General features: G+C 37.7%; 1 non-coding gene and 1 pseudogene across 1 annotated transcript; both read left to right on the plus strand.

The window, feature by feature from the left end:
- The first annotated feature begins 5,401 nt into the window (after positions 1-5,401).
- On the plus strand, positions 5,402-6,882 carry LOC110588418 (annotated as a pseudogene).
- On the plus strand, positions 5,916-6,066 carry LOC123324217. The gene has a single exon (XR_006539697.1). It is a non-coding gene; the product is annotated as a small nucleolar RNA SNORA62/SNORA6 family (small nucleolar RNA).
- Positions 6,883-24,546: the final 17,664 nt, after the last annotated feature.

Genomic DNA, 24,546 nt, shown 5'->3' on the forward strand with positions numbered 1-24,546 from the left:
GTCACAAAGGACATTTCTGCAGAAGAGGTTCTAGGAAAAAACATATTTGAGTTCAGACTCTTAGTTTCTTTTCTTTTTTTTTTTTTTTTAAGATTTATTTATTTATTTATTTGACAGAGAGAGAGATAGCGAGAGCAGGAACACAAGCAGGGGGAGTGGGAGAGTGAGAAGCAGGCTTCCCGTCGAGCAGGGAGCCCGATGTGGGACTCGATCCCAGGACCCTGGGATCATGACCTGAGCCGAAGGCAGACGCTTAACGACTGAGCCACCCAGGCGCCCAGACACTTAGTTTCAAGTGAAAGTGATTCTGAGCACACCAAGGTATCTTACAGAACTGAAGGACAGGGATGCAGCTAGTGGCAGGAGCAGCTAGAAAGGTCTCCAAAGTATCACCACTGCCCTCTTCTTCTTACCTATTTGAATTTCCTCTTCCTCTCTCTCCACGGACTGGCTTTTGTCAATGTAAGATTTTATTTTTTCTGAGGTTTTTTTTTTTTTTTTGCATAGAGAGGACAAATCTTAGCTACTGGGATTTTTTTTAAATTAATATTTAATTTATTAAAGTGAAAAAATTCTAGAATTTAGTTTCCCTTAAGCTTCTTTACATTAACTGTAAATTCTATTTACAAATTAGTAAAATTTAACAATCACTTTCAGAGTGGCCATTGCTGTCTCAGGTTGCAGAACTCACTGAACAATCAGGCTCCTTACACATTAGTTAATTTAATTGCCTTTAACATTTTAGACTGCATTTATAATTAACATATTTGTTGCCTGATCTGACCTGACATGACAAGTGAAATTTTCTCAGGTACTTTCTCAGCTATTTAAATTGCTCTAGTAAACTTCATAAATTAAATTCATAAATGTGATAAATTTGAAGTTCTCTCACGCATTTTAACGGTGTTTACAATCTTAGAAAAATTCTCTCCTGACTTTAAACTAAATTACAAGTTCAAATCAATCATTCAATTATACTTTTATTTTTTTTAAGATTTTGTTTGAGAGAAAGAGAGCACGAGTGTGGGGGTGGGCAAAGGGAGAGGGAGAAGCAGATTCTTTGCTGAACAGGGAGCCCCACCCAGGGCTCAATCCCAGGACTCTGGGATCATGACATGAGCGGAAGGCAGATGCTTAACCAACTGAGCCACCCAGGTGCCCCTGGTGATCGCACTGTTATGTAATACCTCCCCCTTGGAGGGCTGGTGTTTTTTGACTTCCAGTGAATTTCCATGAGAAATGACACTTATCTCATTTCCAAGATTAGGTTACAAAAAACCCGGCTTCTGTCTTTGGTGATCTCTCTTCCTCCCTTGGTTGCTTGCTCTAATGTAGCCAGCTTCCATGTAGTGAGCTTCCCTATGGAGGACCCATGTGGCAAGGAACTGAGGGAGGCCTTCAAGTAACAGCCAGTAACTGAATGCCCCAGTTCAGCAAGCCATGGAGGAAATGAATCCTGTCAACAACAGTGAATGTAGAGTGAGTGAATGTAGAAGCAGATCCACCCCCGACCTGGGCCTTCAGATGAGATCGCATCTCCAACTAACACCTTGATTACAGCCTTGAAGAGACATTAAAGCAGAAGCATTTAGCAGAGCTGCACCTTGATTCCTGATCTACAGAGACTGGGAGATGATGAATGTTTGCTGCCTTAAGTCAACAATTTTTGGAGTCCTTGTCATAAATATGTATAGTCAGTATTCTCCAGAAAAACAAACTAATGCACGTGGGTGTTGTATATACAGAAGGAGAGAGAGTGGGAGCTGACAAGTCCAAAATCTGCTGAGTAGGCTGACAGGCTGTCAATTCCAGCAAGAGTCGATGTTGCAAACTTGAGTCCGAAGGCAATCTTTGGGGTTGGGGAGTGGAGTGAGGGGGAGGAGTGGCAGAACTCATTCCTCTTGGAGGAACCTCAGTCTTTTCTCTTTAGGCTTTCAACTACTTGGATGAGGGCCACCCACTTTATAGAAGGTAATCTGCTTTACTCAAAATCTACCGGTAAATAGTAATCATCTAAAACTTACCTTTACAGCAACAACTGGACTGGTATTTGACCAAACAACTGGGCACCATAGCCTAGCCAAGTCGACACACAGATCAATCATCATAGCATCAATAGATAATTAATATATATATATTAAACATTATAAATACTTAACACCAAATATGAACATATCATTCCTATCCTAATACTAAAATATTAATTTGATTTACTGAAAATTCCTCTATATTTAATTTTAAACCTCCTCAAGGAGACAATTTTATTCTTCAAAGAATAATTGGTCTCACCATTGCAGTGTGTTAAAATCGCTATTGACCTGTTATTTGGGGCTAGAATGAAAGACCTGGAACAGTAGACATACAGACTGACATCAATCTTGTCACTGACAACATGGTCCAAGACATTCTTTTATTGAATATTTCCACCTGAGTTAAATAAATGGAATTCTGCCACCTGAGACTTTAGCTAACTTTTTTTTACCACTTAATTAGACTTTGTTTTTTTTTTTTAATATATTTCCTTTTAGATTTAAATAACATCTATTGGAACTTGCATATTTTTCATAACTTTGTTTAACTCAAATATCACACTAGTGGGTGCACCCTGGCTTCTCCTACCCACAGAGTAGAAAACATGGCTACTAACTGTTCCCATACTTCTGCTTTTATACCTGGCATACTAAAAGATATTGACTTCCATTTCTTGGTTTCCATACCTAAAACTCCTATGAAGATTCCAGTTGGTCTAGTTCGGATATAGTGTTGGTCACTAGACCAGGACAGTCTTATGAGAGAGGGATTATAGAGAAGGTCCTATAGCACCATGAGAATGAGGGGTGCTGGGCAGACAATCCCCTCGATTTCTAGTGCATAGGAAGTAAGACTTATGATGTTAGATGTATACTGCTTTAAGTTGATGAACAAAAAAGATTTGCATGCTCAGCTCTAAAAAGGAAAGATTTCATAGTAGCATTCTTCCCAATTCCTCACTTGCTGGACTTCTCCTCAAAAGCTACCCTTTACTCTCACGTCCCCATCTTCACAATGTCTCACCCAGGCCGGCCCTTTGGAGGCAGCAGGTAGAACTTCACATCCTTTCTCCTTTTTCAAAACTGGAATTTTGCAGTACGTAGGTGAAAAAAAGACACACAGCCAGAGCCAGAAAGGCAAAGGGCCAACTATTTCACATTCTAAACTTCACAAATGATTTTATTTGCACACTCGCAACATGTTCTTTTATGTAAGCCATTTTAAGCATTCTAAAAAGTAACTTTCTGGGACCATGTCTAAATGCAAGTAGGGTATGATCCTATAGATAAGAATTCTAGGCACCAGAGGAAGGTAAAGAGATATTTTTGGATATAGAGACTCTGATAGCAATAAAGTTGGAGGTTGGAGCATGGCTGCTATAGGCCCATATGTCAATACCAAGCAGAAAATTAGTTATTTGCTGCTTTCTGCCACTTGGATTGTCTCTAAGTATTTGAATGTAATGATATGAAAGTGAAAAAATGGAAAACACCTTAAAAAACCACTGTAATGAAGCAGGAGCAATACAAGAACATCAGATTAAAACTCTTAATTATTGATTATTGGAAGACATAGTAGCAACAGAACCAAGATTAGAGATGAAACTAAAGGAAACCAAACCCTGGATAATTCTTCAAGCACTGAATTGGTTCTTTCCTCAGAATTCTATTTTTTAAAATTGGATATTCATACATGCCTTCTCCTCAGTCTCAGGGTGAGCACTGTAAATCTTACACCAAACCACATGGAATTCATAACCTTGGCTAGGTATCATCTTGGTCCTTTTCCTCTTAAATTAATTGTATGTGGCATCTCAGAACTTCCCTATGTGGCTGGGGGCTAAAAGTGGTATTTAATCATATAGTACTTAGAATCTCTCACATGGCTAAGTGTGTCTATCCAGTTCTAAGAAATGAGTAAAGTTTTGGTTACTCTAGAGTAATAAGAAACTGCCAAGCTAGATATGAGTCACATACAATTTTTCTGTTTGGCAATGAAGTCTATTTCTCTGTTTTTCTGTACATTTTTCAAAGGTTGAAAGAATAGACTCCACTTAAAGGGGTTTGGGGGATGATATTTAGTTACATACTTAGAATTTATTCCACTTTTACCAACTGCACTCAGATTTTACTTTGGAAATGTCCTTCCCTCATTGTGCTAGAGCCATGAACTCTGAATGGATTGACTCCATCCCAGCTCCAAGCTATATTATTTTACCCCAGATAAAACAAAGATTGTTTCAGCAGAGGCTGTCACCAAAGCCCAGATAAACCAGCATTTGGTTTCTTCCTGGGCCCAGTGATTGGCTTAATCAGAGTAAATCTCAAGACTTTTGTTAAACGATTATAAAATGTGACAGTCTCTCTCCCCTTGGATATGAGTCAAATAACATGTTGCCCTGGCTGCTGTTGGCAGCCATTTTGTGGCTACGATGGAAGCCAATCTGAGGATGGAGCCAGAATACAGAGAAGGGCACAGCCAAGAGAATCATAGAAAACTGAGAGACTGCCTTAATGAAAACATGCCTGGACTTTTCAGATATGTGAGACAATAAATCTGGTTTATCACTTATGCTAATTTGAGTTGGAGTTCTGTTACTCATAACCAAAAACATCTCAACTAATATATAAAGCATCTGGGGGAGGTGGACTTATCTAGAAAATGAATACTAGGATATAGTGAAGGTTAAATACATCATTATTTATTCTCATTCACTGTGGCATTTCATGGATTCAAGAATATCAGATGGAAAAAATTGGAAGTTAATCAGGACCAAGCACCCTTTTAATTATATATATATATATATGTATGTATATATATATATGTATGTATTAATTGTATGTGGCATCTCAGAACTACATATATATATATTATATATATATTATATAATATATATATGTGGTAGTTGATTCAGTCCTATTAGAAAAATATGCCCCAAAAGGGGAGTGAGCCATTTGAAGTTTCCTTGGTCTAAAAATTTTCTCTACCAATTATAGAAAATACCCCAAATTGGTCATTCTTACAAAAGAAGTCTTTGAAAGATCTTAATATTCAAAATCATAATCTTAGATGGGCAAGATAGGAGCAATCCTTTTTTATTAAACAACTCATCAGGCATTAGTTTATCAGATTAGCTCCAGCAGAAATAAGAACCTTTGGGAAATGGAATACACATTTTATTAGGCAGAAGAAAGGCATGAAAGAAGAGAGTTCTGCCTACAGACGAAGGACAGGTGGGGGTAAGGAAAGAGTAGTAACATAACAAAAATTGTTCTAAAAACTAACCTCACTTTAATTTTTCCAGAGCCATTCTATGCAGAGAATGTTGATAAATTATATCTTAATGTTTGGACTACTTCTTTATGTGAGTATGAACCCTGACACCAACAATTGGCAAAGTTGTAAGAACATGTCCTAGAACTAGAAGTGGTTCAAGCCAGAAACCTGCAATAAACAAACTGAATGGATGCTACACTTCAAATTTTACAGTTTGCCCTTCTACTCCCTTCCCCAGCCCCCTTCACTCTCCCTGATCCTGCCAATCAATGACTTTCTTGGCAATCTGTGCTTATAAGATATTTGCATGACTTTGCTCCACTTTCCATCCAACCTGGAAAGGAACCAATTTTGTGAAAAACTTCTACTTGTCTCACTGGAAAAAAAGCAATGATTAACTCCTAGAACTGCATCCACACATAACTGAAGCTGGTTCAGCTCTTAGTTCACACACTCTGCTTTTCCAAAAGAAATGGAGTCCTTCTTCTTTCCATTCTTTAATGCCATTTTTCCCCCTAACACATTAAATATAAGATTGTTTGATTTGAGGGAGGTTTCTAAATATTTATGGAAGCAGCTTGAAAGGAAGTCTTTATAAAACCACTTTGGGTGCACACTATTAAAGCTCAAGGTTGAGGCCATCTGTGGCCAATGAACTTCTGAATGTCGGAAGTGTGCTATAAAAACAGCAGGATTTTCGCTAACACCAGTAGAGCTTGCCTCTATGACTGGAGTTTGATAGTACTCTCTGCTACATTCAGTTTTTTAGAAGAAAATCCATTGCAAATTAGGTCAGGTGTTAAAAAGCTTTCTGCTATCACCTAGGTATCTACATCATAAATCTGAAGAGAACCTGGGAGAAGCTTCTGTTGGCAGCCCATGCCATTGTTGACATTGAAAACCCAGCTGTCAGTGTCATATCGTCCAGGAATAACGGCCAGCGAGCTGTGCTGAAATTTGCTGCTGCTACCAGAGCCACTCCTATTGCTGGCTGCTTCACTCCTGGAACCAGATCCAGGCAGCCTGCCGGGAGCCGGGACTTCTGGTGGTTCCTGATCCCGGGGCTGACCACCAGCCTCTTACAGAGGCGTCCTATGTTAACCTGCCTACCATTGCTCTGTGTAACACAGACTCTCCCCTGCGTTATGTGGACATCGCAGCCCTTGCAACAACAAGGGAGCTCACTCAGTGGGTCTGATGTGATGGATGCTGGCCAGGGAAGTTCTGCGCATGCGTGGCACCATTTCCCGTCAACACCCATGGGAGGTCATGCCTGATCTCTACTTCTACAGAGATCCTGAAGAGATTGAAAAGGAAGAGCAGGCTGCTGCTGAAAAGGCTGTGACCAACGAGGAATTTCAGGGTGAATGGACGGCTCCAGCTCCTGAGGTCACTGCTACTCAGCCTGAAGTCGCAGACTGGTCTGAAGGCGTGCAGGTGGCCTCCGTGCCTATTCAGCAGTTCCCTACTGAACACTGGAGCGCCCAGCCGGCCACTGAAGACTGGTCTGCAGCTCCCACTGCTCAGGCCACTGAATGGGTAGGAACAACCACTGAGCGGTCTTAAGCTGCTCTTCCACAAAGGCAAACAAAATGGAAATAGAAATGGAAAAGGTTGACGGAAAATAAACAGTTTGTAAAAACAAAAAAAACACTTTGGAAAAAAAAATTTTGTTCTTCCTACAGAAAAAAAGACCTTAAAAATATGTTTTGAGTTTTTTCTAACTGAGGGAGAGAGAAGGGGGGGGGGGGAGTACTAAAGTGTAAAACTACCACTTGACCACTTGGTAGTGAGCTAATATTTTATAAAAAAATTATTAAGAAAACTCTTTGGTGTGTAAAATCAAAATATTAAGAAAAACCAAAGCTGTGTACAATTTTTTCGAAGTGAAAAAAGTCCTGCTCTATATGTCTGGCTTATGGTTTGCTTTCAGGAAAAAAAGAACACCATTCGAGTCTCATTTGAACACTGGTACCGATTTACCGGTAGATTAATGTCAAATCCTGCTATTTTTGAGATTCTGACCTTTTATTTTGTTTAATCAGGAAATATTTAACATTACACTGTTTAGGCTTCTGGGTTTCACATGAGCTCATTTGCCAACAGTGTGTCCTCCTCCATAGGGGTTCTGGCAGAAGTAGACAAGCCTGGTAGAATATCAAAGTTTATCAAGCCACAGGATCTACAAAGTCTTAATTTTTCTCATTACTCTGCATCCCACACACCCAGTCCCACCCTGGAAATTAGTAATACAATCCAGAAAGAAACATGGGAGTTACTAAGTCGCATAGAGTATAGCCGAGAATCCTAGGCTCAGAAGAAGGATCGATTTAAATCTGTTTATAAATCGCTAAGAAAACATTTGTGAGTATGACACCAAAAAACTAAAATTGAGAAAGTTTACTCACACACGATTCCCACAATGGCCTCCATGACCAGTTGATAATTATACTTCATTCTTATAACCAAAGAATCTGAATCCAATGTCTAGAAAATATGTGAGATAGGTATCAGAAAGAATCTTATTTCTTATCTCCCCCTGAAAATCTCTACCTCAAAGAGAGAAGCTGTGGTTATCTAAATGACAGTGTTAGAATACAATGTTTCCTAAAATCTTAAAGTAGATTCCTCAGTATGACTCCTTACCTTCAGTATCCTGCAATATTCCCAAGAGGAAAAAGCAAACAAAACAACAGAAACCACAAGATTATATACAGGAAAAATACTGAATATATTTATATTTTTAATGTCAAAATTTTCAACATTAAAGGATCCATTGTAGTTTTTCATTTGTATCTTTCCAGCTACCCAGACACCAGTAGACAACTTCTAAAATTAAATAACTTTTATGAATAACATACGTAGCATGACCTCAAGCTTTAGGTTTTGAATATAAGGTATAAGAGAAATGAAGTAGACACATGATCTTTCATTTTCCTGCTTTGCGTCAGAGCAGTTCTTTGATGACCCATGGACCTACCTCTTTCTGTTCTTCCTCTGCCTCTCCCACACATTTTCAGGGAAATAGACCAAAACAGTCACTGAACATTAGAAAAATTAAGCTGTAGAAGAAATATCTTAGGAATATAGCCGTGGGTTTTATTTTCTTATTGTAGTAAAAATAATAATATCTTGAATTTAAAATGTCTTTCTTTTAAAGCATTTGAGCATATTGCTTTTGTTTTTATTGTTAATATATTACCCAATGTTCCTTGACATACTTAAAACCACTTGACTCATTGGTAGAGCTAAGACTAGAACCTAAGCCTCCCACATATATGTCTAAAGTTCATCCCACTAGGTTATATATTAGCCAATTCATGAGGTACCCACCTAAATAGCAGAACCCAAAGGCCTCTGAATAACAGCAGAAGGTCATGCTAATTAGGTTACTTTTTCTTTGGATGTGAGCTCTGTTGCTTTGTGATAGAGCTAATTTTGATTTTTAAAATCAGCTCCTTGCTTTTTCCAGCACAATTATTACCTAAGGAAGGAACTGTCTGAGCTGCTGCCTTTGAGTTTAAATTTAGGTCCAGTCCTTTGCCTGCGTGGCCTTTGAGCCTGCCACATGAGAGAACCTTATCAAAATCTCAGTCAGGAAGCCAGATCTGGATAGCAGTGAATAGATGGATTTCCATATACAATAAGTAATGTACTTAGTAATTGGGGCGATAAATTAATAAATTAATAAATTGGGACAATAAAATAGCAACTATCGCACAGGATTGCTGAGTTTTAAAGAGAACGTATACATGTGTAAAATATATTACATATAATGTATATTCTATACACAATATATTACGTGTAACTATATTCATATTGCACAAAGAAAAATGTATGTGTTTAGTAAATAATCTGTTCTTATTTTTCAGTTTGTAGCATTTTGTTTTTATCTGTACTCTATTAGCGATTAGCCCAACAGATCTGATGTTAGGTTCAGAAACATCAACCAGCCATGAGCACCTGTCAGGTCCCTAGGCCAACCTGTATAGGGCTTTAGTCCCACCTCCATCCCATCCTTCCCAAAAAATGATTAGGAAAATTTGGCAGAATTACTCTGATCATCTTAGCACATTTACTCAAAGCTGAAAATATTTGAATAGCCTGGTCATTCCTTAATCTAAATATACATAAACTTTGCAAAACTCATTTATGAATTTTTCAATCGAATTTTCAGAATATTTCCTGATGTTGAAAAATTACGTGAGTATATATGTATATATTCATATGTATGGATATATGTATTATATATGTGTATATGATATGTGTATGTAATATATATGTACATATATTCAATGAAAAATGTGGAATACAACTTCATGTATTAAATTGTCAAGTATTAAGAATGTTAAGTAATAATATATAATGAATGTGTTTAACTTACTGCATGCAGATGATCATATAAGGAAAGAGACATTTTCCCAAGAGTTAAATGGATTTCCTTTCAGTATTCCAGTTTTAAATATGGCTTCACATACAGGTACAGTGTACGATACTAAACTTTTTAGTCCTCATTCCACAATCCATATCTCTACTATTTTTCCATTCCATTTTTTTCTCTCAAAATACTAGCTTGTTATTTTTAAGTTGTTGACACAGCCAAGATGGAATTGCAAAATCTTTAATTAAGAACTCTTTCAATCTACCTTGTTTAAAGTAAATACTGTAAAACAAGAAAACAAGTCTATGAACTACATATCCATACTTCTGTGAAAAGATAAAGTCAAGAGGCTTTAAAAATACTGAACTTCATATAGGAAAGAAAAGTTTTAATTTTTAAGGGTTGTGGAGTTTTATATTTATACATATAAATCAAGTTTATTCCAAATAGTCATGTGTCTGGATGTTGATGAATGTCTGCCTCAGGTAAGCCTTCATAGTCTTAACTTGCTTATGCATAGTTTCTTTTTTTATTTTAGCTTTAACTTGAAACATGGTTTTATTGTATTGTACAGCAAAGACTCTAGGACATGGTTGTTTGCAAATATATTGGACTTGAGATTACCTCAGGAGCTAGAGCTACGTATAATTCAGACTGATAAATCAGATAAACATTTCAGTCTTTGTTTAAAAAAAGTAATTTTTATTATATGCCTTCTTGGTTTTTTTCCTGGGCAGGGTGTCTTTACTTGCCCTGTTTTCTTCTGTTTTATCAGTCTTCTTTATTTACATAACAGCTTCCTTCATCTTACAACTTCCAAGTTAACTTGACATAAAGCTGTTTCTTCCTGGATCAGAAAAAGAAAATATGTCATGTATTATTATTCTTTTCTTTATTAAACCATCTGGACATCTGGAAGCAGATTCTAAACCTGTCAGCTTCTCATGATATAAAGCAAATATGCATTATTCTATGGAGGAAACTAAAACAGAGGTGTTCTTTCTTCATCTCTCCACCTCATGGAAAGAAGTTTAATTTATGAGGATTTCAGTGAAGGGCAGTCTGTACCAGGGAGGAAGGGCATAGCAATTATCTAAAAAAACAAACCAACCAACAAACAAAACCATCCAGAGTTTCATCAAACACCTCCCAGATCTTTGAAAATTTGCTCAAACTCCATTTAATTTTTGACAGAGCCTCCATATACATAGGAAGTGAAGCATAAGCTTCCAAGCCAAAATGTTCTTCACAGATGGCAACTGAGGGGGAAAACAATGGTGTGTTCTTTCCTCAGCCATTCAGTCAAGTTTGTATTGTAAGGCTTCATAAACAAGGAGTATTTACAGCATACAGGGCTGTGAGATGTGCCAGGGGGCAGGTAAAGTGCACTCACAGAGCTAAGGTGTTCCATTTCCTAATTTAACCTCTCAAAATAACCGAGTTCCACCCTGGTATAGTGCCTCTGAACTCTTAAGAGCAGTAGGCTAGACACTGGAAGACAGTAGGATCTAATCAGCTTTAGTGAGCTGTTATTACACAGCTGAAAAAAAGAATGCATTCTTGGGTAATCTAAGACTTAAAGGGACATAATATACATTAATCGTTTAGTCCACTAAATCTACAGCTCACTTATCTAAGTATCAAAGAATTAGTAATAGGAGCTACAGTAGGAAGTGCCTTTCCTTCTCTATTCTAACACAGAATTGTTTTCTATGAAATCATCACATACGATATTAAAAACACAGCATTTTTGATACAAAGCTAATGCCTCCAACTCACCAACATTTTCAAAAATAATAAAACAGAATGGTTTTACTTTATCCAAAGCACTAGGTCGAGAAAGCATTCACATCCACACCCGTAGCATACATAAACAATGATTTGGCTACTTAGTCGTCCTAAACTGCCATTAAGCCCTATCTATCTGGACAATTCTATTATTCACACAGTTGACTCAGAATTTTTATTCTAGGGGCACCTGGGTGGCTCTGTCAGTTAAGCATCCAACTCTTGGTTTCAGCTCAGGTCACAATCTCGGGGTCGTGGGATCAAGCCCTGCATTGGGCTCTGTGCTTAGCGGGGAGTCTGCTTGAAACTCTCTCCCCTTCTCCCTCTGCCCCTCCCACTTGTGCTGTCTCTCTCTCTCTCTCTCTCTCAAATAAATAGATCTTTAAAGAAAAAAAGAATTTTTATTCTAGCCTATCCCCCGTCACTTGTACAGAATGATAGTACACAACAAAGCAATTCTTTTTTTTTAATTTAAATTTAAGTTAGTTAGCATTTAGTGTATTATTAGTTTCAGGCACACCAAAACAATTCTTGAAGATGCCATCTAACATTTATTAATCTCTGTAGACTGATATTCTAACTTTTCCCACCTTGATAAAGAGACTGGCTTCTTCTCTGCCCTTCCCCCCACCACCATTTTTAGGATTGAAGACGTGCTTGGGATTCTCTGTGGCCCATTCTGCAGATTTGTCTATTGAATGTCACCTGTCACTGGTGAGGGACCTCCAGCCCGCAGTTCATGCTGGAAAAATAAGACTCACGTTTATGAGAGTCTATACACATTTCTCTCACCAGTATGTTAAAACTCTTCTCATTGTGCATAGCTTTTCTTGATAATGGCACCCATGCCTGACTGGCAGGTTCAGTCTTGTAGATTTCTGACAGTTTAGACTCCTTCAAACTGGACTTCCAGAACTTGGAAGCAATTTTAAGAGAGCTCTTTCATACGTTTGCTCTAAGAAAGCACTAACAGAATTTCCTATTATAAATGATTTCAATATGCATCTTTAGAGAACCAAAGCCAATGGATTTTCATCAGGCTCAAAGAAAATACTGGTGCTTTTCAAAAACCCATCATTGTTTCTTTATAGCTGAGCTCTTTATTGGCAAAATTCTCTGGATTATATTTGGAAACTCTGTGGCACATTTTTAAATCACAGGTTGATGTGTTTTACTTTAAATGAAGACTTCCTGTATATGCTATAGAAGAAAATTTACCATTATCACTGGATCTTTGCACCCTAAAATAAACTTTATTTTAAGCCACACCTTTCAGTGAGGTTTGACAAAAGAAGGCAGCCAGATCTGGAAGGCTATGAATTCTGTGATGGAACTTGATTCATGGTTTCTAATAAAGATATTTTAATGCTCCTGCCAAGTTCAGCAAAAAGGCTTGCCAGAACATAGACTCTCAAGTAAGCCTACCCCTTAATCTTGTGTGAGAAGAGAAAACAGGCCCAACAGCAATAGGGGCTGGATATGAAAGTCCTTCTCTGTATTACTTTCCCCAGTAAAGTTCAGTTGTACCACCAAGAAACAACACATCAATAATATCTGGTAGTGTTCAGAGCCATCAGCAAGAGGAGGGGGCTTATTTATGGTCAATTGAGTATCTATTTACAGAAGAAAGTTCTTTGTGTGAATTACCCTCTTAGTACAGGCGTTTTTCCTATTAAACAGAGACAATTTTTGATTATTCAGGTTGGTTGGGATGGAAAGGAAGGCTGAAGGAACAAGACCAATCAAAGTGACAGACAATGAAAACTCAACTGTGGTTGGCTTTTAATTTTGTTTTTGTACTTTCATTGGAATATGGGTGTGTCTGGCATTCTGAGAATTTGCATTTCAGGCAAAGTAATAAAAGTAGACCATAGAGCCTGAGTCAGAAAGCTGGAAAAGTCATTTTAGCTCTCTATCTGCTCAACTTCTGGCCACCCCATTCCTTGCTGGGTGTGGACATCTCCACTTCTCCCATTATTACCTGATTTAATTAAGTGGAGTGGAGTATTTGTTTTTCAACCAGAAAACAGAAGCCCGATTTTCCATGGAATGATAAAATAAAACTCAAGCAATAGAGATTTAATTGCTCCCTAAGAAGACTAGTGGGATAAAATCAATTTGTTTCTTAGGAAACTGTAACTTGTCATACGTTTCAGAGATATTTAGCCGAACACACTTGATAATTGCATACAATCCGCAAAACAAGATTGCTGCTGACATTTTTACCACCCCCACCCCACAACACACACATACATCCCACATCCCTAAGACTGAGACATGATATAAACATCCAGGTAGAGGCATAGAAGGACGAAAATCCAGGAAACACCGGAGAGAGATTCGTCACTTAGCAAGGGAAATAGTGAGAGACAACCTAAGAACATCTTTCACCTGGAAGAGAAGACCCTCCCCAGGGCTGTGTGAGTGATCTTACAAGACAAAGAATATTTTTAAATTTATTTAACCTACACATTCTTCCATTTTCAAAGAGGTAAACATTTATATATTTGGCAGGTGGGATAAACTCAGCGTTCACTTGCAGAGATATTGCCATCTCTGTGGCTGCTTCGAAAAAAAACCAAAGTTTTAGTGCATGATTTAAATGTTTTACAATCATTTTCCTAACGCCAAATCCTTGGAGTTACTGTTTGTGATGAACCGAACAGGGTGCACAGATACCTTAAAGCTTGGAAAATTGTTCACCAGAAAACGTTTCATTTTAGTCAGAGTTGTCTTGGGAAGACAGATATTTCTAAACAATACTAATTCAGGGACTTGGCTAACATATTGGATATGGAAAGTTGTGCTTTCTTGCCAAGTTTTGGAGATGTTTGCACAATATCCAGATGATTGAATTATATACATGACAAATCAAAGTGACAAATATCAGTTGTACAAACCAAATTCTTAAAGGTATCTAATGACTGGACATTCTAAATTAAAAATTAGAGACTCACCCCTTTTCTACAAAAAAAAAAAAGTGGAAAATTAACATCTTTTCTGTTTTATCAATCTAAAAAAACAAGCAATATAAAATGTTGTTAAACTAGGAAACCTTATTAATTTTATAATTGATGTTTTCAACTGACATCTTTATTGTAGAAAGGGGTAGTATAAGTTACTAAGCACTCAGAAGGTTATCAGTAAAATTTAGCTGAGCTCAACCTGGCATTTTTATTCGACATGAAAAAAATTTGGTCTAAAAAAAACAAGTAGAAAAATTAACAACAGAAATAGGGAAATATACCTGCATATTCATAAGCCAACATTAGATAGGAAATAAGCAAAAAGAAATCCAAATGGTCTTTGACTTCATCAGCATAAATGATGCCTGAAAGCATGAGTTATAAGTACAAAGTCAAAATAAAGGAGATAGTTTGTATAGAAAAGAATATTTCTTCTGTAATGCACCTCGGACTTACTGTGAAAGATATTAGAGAAACATGTTATATGATAAAAAAGGAAGAAAATACTAATTATTTTTCAAAGGATTTGAAAAGCTGATCTAAAAGTTGATGCACAGGGGCTCCTGGTTGGCTCAGTCAGTTAAGCATCTGCCTTTGGCTCAGATCATGATCCCAGGGTCCTCGGATGGAGCCCTGAATCAGGCTCCCTACTCAGTGGGAGTCCGCTTCTCCTTCTCCTTCTCCTTCTGCCATCCCCTCCTGCTTGTGCTCTCTGGCTCTCTCTCTCTCTCTCTCTCTGTCAATAAATAAATAAATAAATAAATAAATAAATAAATAAATAAAGTCAGTAATGCTAGTATTGTACTATTATTAAAAGTTTAATATTGGGGCACCTGGGTGGCTCAGGTGGTTGAGCATCTGCCTTCAGCTCGAGTCATGGTCTCTGGGTCCTGGGATCAAGTCCCATGTCCGGCTCCCAACTCAGTGGGGAGTCTGCTTCTCCCTCCTCCTCTGCCTCTCCCCCTGCTCATGTTCTCTCTCTGTATCTCTCTGTCTCAAATGAATAAATAAAATATTTTTTAAAATTTAATATTGAAAATAGTTTATGGCACATGCAAACTGTAATTCTTCACTCACTAATATCCAGACACTGTATCAATTTCTAGTATTTTCAAAGTCAGAGAAATAAAATTTGAAATACTAGATTGAAGCAGATGAAACTGAATGCATAACCATTTATGACCTATAAAAATGGCAGTTTCATATGATTTAACTTAATAGATTGTTAGGGGAGTATTAAGAACATAATGTGGCTATAGCCACATAATTAATCTTGGTAAAGAGAAAGCTGAATAGTGATTGAACAATGGGTAGGCCTTTTTATCATATTACATGTTTCTCTAGTATCTATCACAGTTAAGTCCTACATGCATTGATGGAGAAATATTGGTCTTTTCTACACAAACTGTCCATTGAGAACATTAAAGAAAAACTTAGGCTCAGCCTTTAAGATAAAGTACCTTTACAATTTACATTTACAATAAGGAGTATCTCTCTGAGAGTAAGGGATTCTATTTATTTTAACTGGCTACCTTTCTTGAAGATATTAAGCATGATTAAATATTTTTGTGTGGCAACAGAATATTCTAAAGTAAAGAATGTTAATTTTTAGTTAAAAACAACAAGATTACATGGTCAAAACATACATTAAATGAGAGCACAAGAAGATAAACCAGACTATCTTACCTCACAGAGAAAAGGTACTACATCTCAGAGAACTTACTCTCTAAGCTCTTATGTCCTTTTGTGTTTCAGTGCCATTTTTATTGTCCCAGCCTAGACTTTATGGTAAGTCATTTCAGTGATGTCCATAGATCAACTTAGAATCCTTTGTTCCCCTAACATTTTGTGATACAGGCAAGGGAAGTGCCTTATCCTGGGTTAATGCTATGGTTTCCATTATTCTCATAACCCTTATTGCTGATTATACGCAAAGGGCATGCTAAGTAAATCCAACTAGGTTTGAACTAATTAGCAACCTTTTCTATTTACCCTAGAAGCTAGTTTAAATAATTTCCACGTTCTTCAAGTGGAATGCTACACCCTACACTCAAACCCAGAGGCTATTTCACTGAAAAGATTTAAGCCATTAACAGTAAATTTTATTGACTTCCTTCTTTTCTTATCTGAAGAATTTACCTTATTTCCTCCTATGCACTTCACTGTTGTCACAAAGAATTACGCTGCTCTTATTTTCAAAACTAACCCTTTTACCTGTCCTGAGACTCTCATTTTCACCTGACTCTTCTCCAGCTTTATTTGATGAAACATCTTCTGAATTTCAAGTGAATTCTTCCCAATGGCTTGATTCCAAGATACTACACTATCCCAGTTTTAGTCTCTCTGAATGTTATTCCTCAGTCTCCCCTGCAAGCTTTACTTTATCATTTTGACTCTTCACTGAAGCATTTCTGAGGGGATTTTGTTTGCATTAGTATCTCTCCACATTCTCTACCTTGGTGTCTTCATGTCTAGACACTCTGTTTTATATACTTCTGAATAAATTGCTATGGTCTTCACATTGAGCTTTGTTAAGGAGAGCCACCCTGCTACCTTAGTCAAAACATCCTGAACTAGGAAGAATAGAAAGCCTAAAGTGCCATCTCAAGATAGGGTAGCTTCACAGCTATTCAGATTTTCTATTTCATCTTGTGTCAGTTTTAGTCATGTGGAATTGTATAAAACTTGTGGACCTGAGAGACTCTATTTTGAGAAAAGCTCCACTTTCCTTTCTAAAGCAAATGGCTTTTTTTTGAACTGTGCAAAAAATCCTTGGCTGGGCCAGAAGTGACAACTGTTTTATAAGCAATTGTCAGTAAAAGTCAACAGGACATCAGGCATCCTCATCATAAGACTGTTGGTTATGGACTTCCTGAAGACAGAATAGTTAACTAATGCATACCAGGAATAGTTTTATTTGTTAACATCAATAGAATAGTCAATTAATGTGTGACCAAAAGCAGTTCAGCCTCTTGGTACCAACTGACAATTTTTTTTTACTTTTTTATCCAAGTCATATAATTGCCCCCTTTCCTCTTTCTCATAAAAATCCCTTGCTTTCACCCTGTAGGCAGAACATTTTTCTGGTTTCTGCTAGGATTTGTGCTCCCTGAATTATAATTCTGAGATCACAAATAAAGACCTTTGTTCTTTTCCCATTTTACCTCCTTTCTTGGTTGATGGCAGTTTGTGTTATTCAAAGAATTTGTTCATTTTATTAAAGTTACCAGATGTATTGGTATCTGTTCGTGGAATGTAGGGGTGCCTGGCTGGCCAGTTGGTTGAGTGTCTGAATCTTGATTTTGGCTCAGATAATGATCTCAGGGTTGTGAGATCAAGCCCCACACTGGGCTCCACACTGGGCCTATAGCCTGCTTAAGATTCTCTCTCTCCCTCTCCCTCTGCTCCTACCCCTGTGTGCTCACCTCTCTCTCTCTCAAATAAATGAATGAATGAATGAATAAATAAATAAATAAATAAATAAAATGTTAAGATTTAGAGTGATAACTTCTCTTTTATTCTTGATATTAGCAATTTGTGCCTTCTCTCTATTGACCTTCTTAATGAAGTCTTTCTACTCTAGCTATTTGGAACTTGAAACCCTATGAGTTGTAGAAACGTATCAGCTCCCTGATAGTCCTTTGCCTGGCCTCATGGAGGCCAAAAAAAAAAAGAATTTTGAATGGGACTCAGTTAGCATTCTTTCTTAACCATCAAGTGTGCAATGAAATTTTGAAAGAGCAATGGGCAATTTCAGTGCCTACTTTTGGCCAGTCTTCCATTCTTGGCATGACACTGGTGGAATGGGATGTCAAGGTCCTACCCTCTAAAATGGCAAATTGTCCAGGAGTAGTAATACATTCCTTAACCCTTCCTCATGAGGGAGGTCTGCCAAATGGCCTTAAGACCACAAGGCATGAAGGAAAAGAAGACAGAAAAGGGAGGGCAGGACTGAGAAGATGTCCCACACTAAAGTGATTTCCTCAGGAATTTTTTCTCTCTGTGGAACATGCCATCTTTCTGTCCTTCCCCACCTACTCCTGAGGTCACCTCAACCTCTCATCTTGCAGTAAGCCATGCAGGGCCAGAGAGGGTTTTCATCTCCCTTGGGAGAAATTTGTATTTATTTATTTATTTTAAAGATTTTATTATTTATTTGACAGAGACACAGCGAGAGAGGAAACACAAGCAGGGGGAGTGGGAGAGGGAGAAGCAGGCTTCCCGCGGAGCAGGGAGCCCGATGTGGGGCTCGATCCCAGGACCCTGGGATCATGACCTGAGCCGAAGGCAGACACTTAACAAATGAGCCACTCAAGTGCCCCTGGGGGAAATTTTTTTTTTTTTAAAGGAAAGAGGGTGAAGTGAAGAAATAGGGCTCCAAAAGTCAAGCGAAGAAATCACAGGAATCTCTTGGGGACTACAGAATGAATATTCTGTAAAAGCACTAAATTATGTCACCAAAAAATATCATAGCTCTCAGGAGAGTATGTAACTGCTTTCTACCTCTTACCTTCAGCAAGCCAGTTATGTGCATTGAAGGTCTTCTTCTTCGTGATATTGTAGGTGCAGTTAAACAACATGGTTTCTCCAATTCCTTCTAGAGCTAATATATAAATTTACTTAATAGTAAAATAAATATTCTAATTTTATACTACAATATTGGGAGGAAAATTTCTTAAAGATATTCTACATATAATAGACATAATTCAACATGGAAGCATATGAACATGAACAGGCTGAACTATTTCTCTATTATTAAACACTGTAGCATTATAGATTGCCAGCACTTCTAAGAGTTTAAGTAAGAATAAGAGCTATAGAGCTACCACCCATGTTTCTCAAATTTCTAAGGAAATAAATCAAGAAGTCCAGTGGTAAGAAAATCAGTGGCCATGGCAAACAATATGATAATTCAGTTTTATTTTGTAAACCTTTCCATTTTGCATTTCTAAAATTGATGGTTCTATTTCTGTAATTCCTGGAGTATGATTAGAATTACAAAATTATTTAGCTCAACGTTGAAATTGGTGAAGACAAGGAGGAGGGGGATAGGGGAGTAGAGGTGGGAAGGAGAGGAAGAGAGGAGGAAGAGAAAAAAGAGAAGGAGGAAAAAAGGTGGGGGAGGGGAAGAGGAGATTAAAGAATAAATAAGAGGGTAAAGTTCTTTTATTTGTTCTTTTGGCACACTTCCCGAGAGTCCTAGGTTCAGATGATAAATTAGGTAACAGCCAGACCTTTGCTCTAGCTAACCTTTATATAGATTCAGAATTATTTCCAAGCAATTGTCGAAATCTTCCATTATATTGGCTTCTAGTTCTGGTTAACAAGCTTGTGTAAGCTGGAAATGACACCTGAGCATTCCAAAGGTACCTTTAGTGTACCTTTAGTACCTCTTCTCTATGATTATCAGTTTCTTAGGCTAGAAATAGAGTATTTTCATGGGCAAACACTCTTTATGGAATTCTGTACAGGCATTATTAGAACTGTGAAAATATGGAAGGCACAGAGTCTATTCATGAGATTGTGATCTATAGCAGAGGTGAGAAAACCATGAACACAAACCTATGTTAAACTACATTGTGTTTACAACTACAGTTCAATGGAAATGGTGTGATAGGGGAAAAAACAGATAAATTAGAAATTAGAAGGGTAAGAAATAGGGAAGACTGAAATAGAAAATGGGTAATAGGCATAACTACAGCCAGTTGACAATTATCTGAAAATAAACATAAAAACTCCTTGGAAAAAGGTATGGCTCAAGCAGAAATCTGAAAAGGTAGAATATGATTTGGAGTAGGCATTTCCCTGGGGATATGTTACTTTTATAAGGAATAAAGAAGGGGCACCTGGGTGGCTCAGTCAGTTAAGTGTCTGCCTTTGGCCTAGGTCATAATCCCAGGGTCCTGGGATAGAGCCCCATGTTGGGCTCCCTGCTCACTGGGGGGTGTACCTCTACCTCTCTTTCTGCCCCTACCCCCACTTGTGCACATACACACACTCTCTCTCTCTCTTATAAATAAATATAAGTAATACAGAATGGGGCGCCTGGGTGGCTCAGTCATTAAGCGTCTGCCTTTGGCTCAGGTCATGATCCCAGGGTCCTGGGATCCAGCCCTGCATCCGGCTCTCTGCTCCACAGGAAGCCTGCTTCTCCCTCTCCCACTCCCCCTGCTTGTATTCCCTCTCTCACTGTGTCTTTTCTCTGTCAAACAAATAAAATCTTAAAAAAAAAAAAAAAGAATACAGAATAAAGGAAAGTGATAGAAAATAGTAAATTCTATTATTTCTGTTTTATTACTCAGAAGGTAGAGGGCAAAATTATTTCTCCTCCCCTACAGTTACTACATGCTACTCTCATCTATGTTCTTGAAGTTATTTCCATCTGTTGTATCTGTATAGTAGAAATACTGCAAAATGGTACGCTGCTCCTCATCTCTTCCCAATATGTGTTACAAATCAGGACTTTTTAACTTTTTCAGGAAATCCAGTTTTTAAACATTTACCAGCCCACTACTGCCTGTGGAAAATGATTTTCTCTGAACAACAGGCAGGACAAGTGTCCTCAGAAGACACTTTTGGAAATGCTGGCTTACAGAAAAAAGTTCTTTCCAGCTCTATCTCCTAATACCTCTTACATTCATCCTTTGCTACAGCATTATCCAACTTAACCCTGTTTTCCTCAACTCCTACTGATTCTTAAAAGTCTCAGCTCAGACATGGTCTTTTTTGTGAAACCTCTGATCTTTCTAAGCAGAGGTAAATAGATCCTGGTTGCCTCCACTGAAGCTTGGATGTGTCACCATTAGAATATTATTGTCTTAGCTATAATTCAGTAATAATTCAACAAATATGTCCTCTGCCCCTACTGTGTGCCAAGAATTGAATTAGGTGTTGGGAGTAACATTGAACTGGCAGCCATAGTCTATTCCCTGGTGAGGGAGATAAAATTAAATAATAAATCAAATATCATTTTGGCAAGTGCTAAGAAGAAAAGTATGATTATCCACACATTTGCTTAATCTACAAAGTTGTGATTCCCTTCATGTCAAAGGCTCTTTTCTATCGTCTTCCTCTTTTTAATGTCAAGCACTTTGTGGAATATATATGATGGACAAATTTACTGTGCAAAAGAGGATTATGTATAGGGTGAGAAAAATAAATACAAGATTTTCTTATAGATTGTTTGTATTTACTTATAAGTACCAAAGGATCCTGAAATAAATAAATAAATAAATATACATATAAAATATTATATATTATAATGATAATATGTATATTCAGATCAAGAATGGATGAGAAGGAGAATTCTTACCACTCAGTTTAAGTCCCAGGAGAAAGGATTGTGGAAAGAAATGTTAGGGCATTTAGAGAGGTAACTGTAGTAGAGATGAAATGGAATTAAGACTAGATGGTGGGAATGAAAAGAAAAAGAGAAATCCAGAAAACATCTGCTCGAAGAATGAGTTGAACATAGTGACAGGGCAGAAAGTAAGAATAACAATAAAGGAGACAGAGTTGCCATTGACAGCCAAGAATATCATGACTTAGAGCAATGGCTTCAGTCTTGGCACTCGTACAATCATGGGTATTGTTGCTGTTGCCTAGAAAGAGAGGTTTGAAGACATTTGCCCCGGAATGTACATGTAAGACATGCTAGGGCTGAAAAGAAAAAAATTAACTTGGGAATCATTCAAGCTGTCCCTGACCACCAGATGGACTACCATTTATTTCCCTTTATTCTCCAAATAACAAAACGCTATATTTTCCCATGTGCATAATGGTAAGAATTCCCTAGTTTTCCAAAGACAGGATAAGTTCCAAGTGCCCTGTTAGCAATCTCCCACTGAGAATAATATAAGCATTCAGAAATTTTGAGGAAACTCCCTCATTTGTTGCCAAAGTATTTTTCCCCCAAAGCCATATACAGCTTCTGGAATAATTTTGTGATTTCAACATGATGCACATTACTGAGTTTGCCACCAAAAACATGAACTTTACATATTGGGATCTCAACCAAATTTGTCTTCTTAGGAACTTTTTTTTTTTAATTTAAAACATTAACATATTGTGAGAACTTAGAGCACCCACATGTCTGCAAAACAGATGACTCAACAATTCCTCAGGCATTCTCACAAAGGAAATGTAGACACATAACCTGAAATAAGAGCAAATGAAGAGACTGAAAAGTGCTAGAATTCCAGACACTTGGAGATGTAATAATGTCATGGACTGTCCTCTCATATTTATTCACATCCCTCTGAAAATTGGCTTTGGGCTATTTGTTTTGAAATTCTATAACCATTAGTACCTAGAAGTTGCACTGGGAAAGGGCTTTCCTCATTACATATCACATTTAACCCTACAGTATTTAAGTATCATAGGTATTTAAGTCAATTAGGGCCTTTGAAATTATATATTTTTATTTTGTGAATTTGTTGTCAGTGATTTTTGATCACAGCCTTTCTGAAAATCTGATATGATCTCTGCTTTTCTACTTAGAAAACTGCATGTTTTCCAGATGCTGCATAGCAGTTTAGATTTGTCAACTCCCTGAGACCTATTCATGGGTGATATGACTGTGGGGTGTGAAGGGCAGGAGCCACGGACATCAGGTCAACTATCTCTGATTTGGCCCAAATACCTTACGCACAAAGGAAGAAATGGAACCCAGGGTAGCTGCAGGACAAAGGTCACACAACAGAGTAGCAGGGCCACCAGTGGAAATTGAACTTTCTTGCTAACTCATAGTTCTGTATGTTTCTACTAGCTACCAGGAATTTAAATAACCACAAACAATCAAGATTTTGGATCTTGGTTGATCTGACTGTCTACCATCCCCGTCCCCAGCCTGCATAGTCATAGTCAAGAGATAGTATGGTCAGAAGTTGGAGAAGTCTGGCTTTATTCCACATTGATGACTGGTGAGGGTATTATATGACTCCACATAAAGACCTTGTCTGCATCAATCTCTCTATCTGTGAAGTAAAAACAAGTATTTCTGGCCGATTCCAACCACTTCGGACTATGGCAAGAATAAGTGAGATAGTATCTACAGCATATAATATCAAAAGCATTTAACTTCAAGAGAAAAAAAATCTCCTAGAAAAACAAAATAATAATAACTTGCGTTTTCCAGAGAATTACAACCTAGAAATAACTGTGAATTAGCAACTCTGGTATAAATATGTTTGGTCTGATTCTAACGTTCACTGGAAAAATGAGTAGGACATTACACTGGTTACTACTTAAAGTCTCGAGCTGTGTCCCATATGTCCTCATATGAAAACCATGTCAGCTGCTGTATGACACCCACATTTCTCCTCCTCCTTTGGCTCCAGCCTTTTATGGAGAAGTCTCTGAAGCTTGTCAACTGCCTCATTATTGCTGCTGCTTGTGGCTCCGCTTTATAGTCATGCCATCTCCCCACCAAAGTGGCCACCGAAGTCCCATGCTGGTGTAGCTGCCTGGCCGAATGGTATTTGCATGATTTTTACTGAAACCCAACAAGGTGGCCCAGTGTCGTGTTACCCAACTCTAGACTTACCTCATTAAAAAGCAGACCACACTCTGCTGTATTTGTCCCAACACAACGTTACTTTGCATTCCTAATGTCCCATGGAGATTTTTCTATTTCTAGTGTCTGGTGTGTACCTGATACCAAAGAAATGCTGATGGAAATGTGTAATGAAGAACACCAAATTTGCAATATTATTATTATTTCAATGTGTTAATATAATCCCTTGACTGTGTTGTCAGTAAACACTCTGAGTCTTGGTCATACTGGTAAATAAATTAAAAAATATCACAGATTCAGGGGTGCCTGGGTGGCTCAGTTGGTTACGTGTCTGACTCTTGATTTCAGCTTAGGGTCATGAGATTGAGCCCCGCAATGGGCTCTGCACTGGGCGTGGAGCCTGCTTAAAATTCTCTCTTTCCCTCTGCCTCTCTCCCTCCCCCCAAAAAGAATATCACATATTTCAAAATAGGTTTATCTAAAATGATCATTAAATGTGTCAGCTTGTAAAAATAGTTTTTCATCTCTTAAATTTCAGTTTCTGATAAAGTTAATTGAACACATGTAATTATTTAAATTCTAAGATTGAC

The sequence above is a fragment of the Neomonachus schauinslandi genome, chromosome 2 (genome assembly GCF_002201575.2).
Source record: "Neomonachus schauinslandi chromosome 2, ASM220157v2, whole genome shotgun sequence".
NCBI classification, from domain to species: Eukaryota; Metazoa; Chordata; class Mammalia; order Carnivora; family Phocidae; genus Neomonachus; species Neomonachus schauinslandi.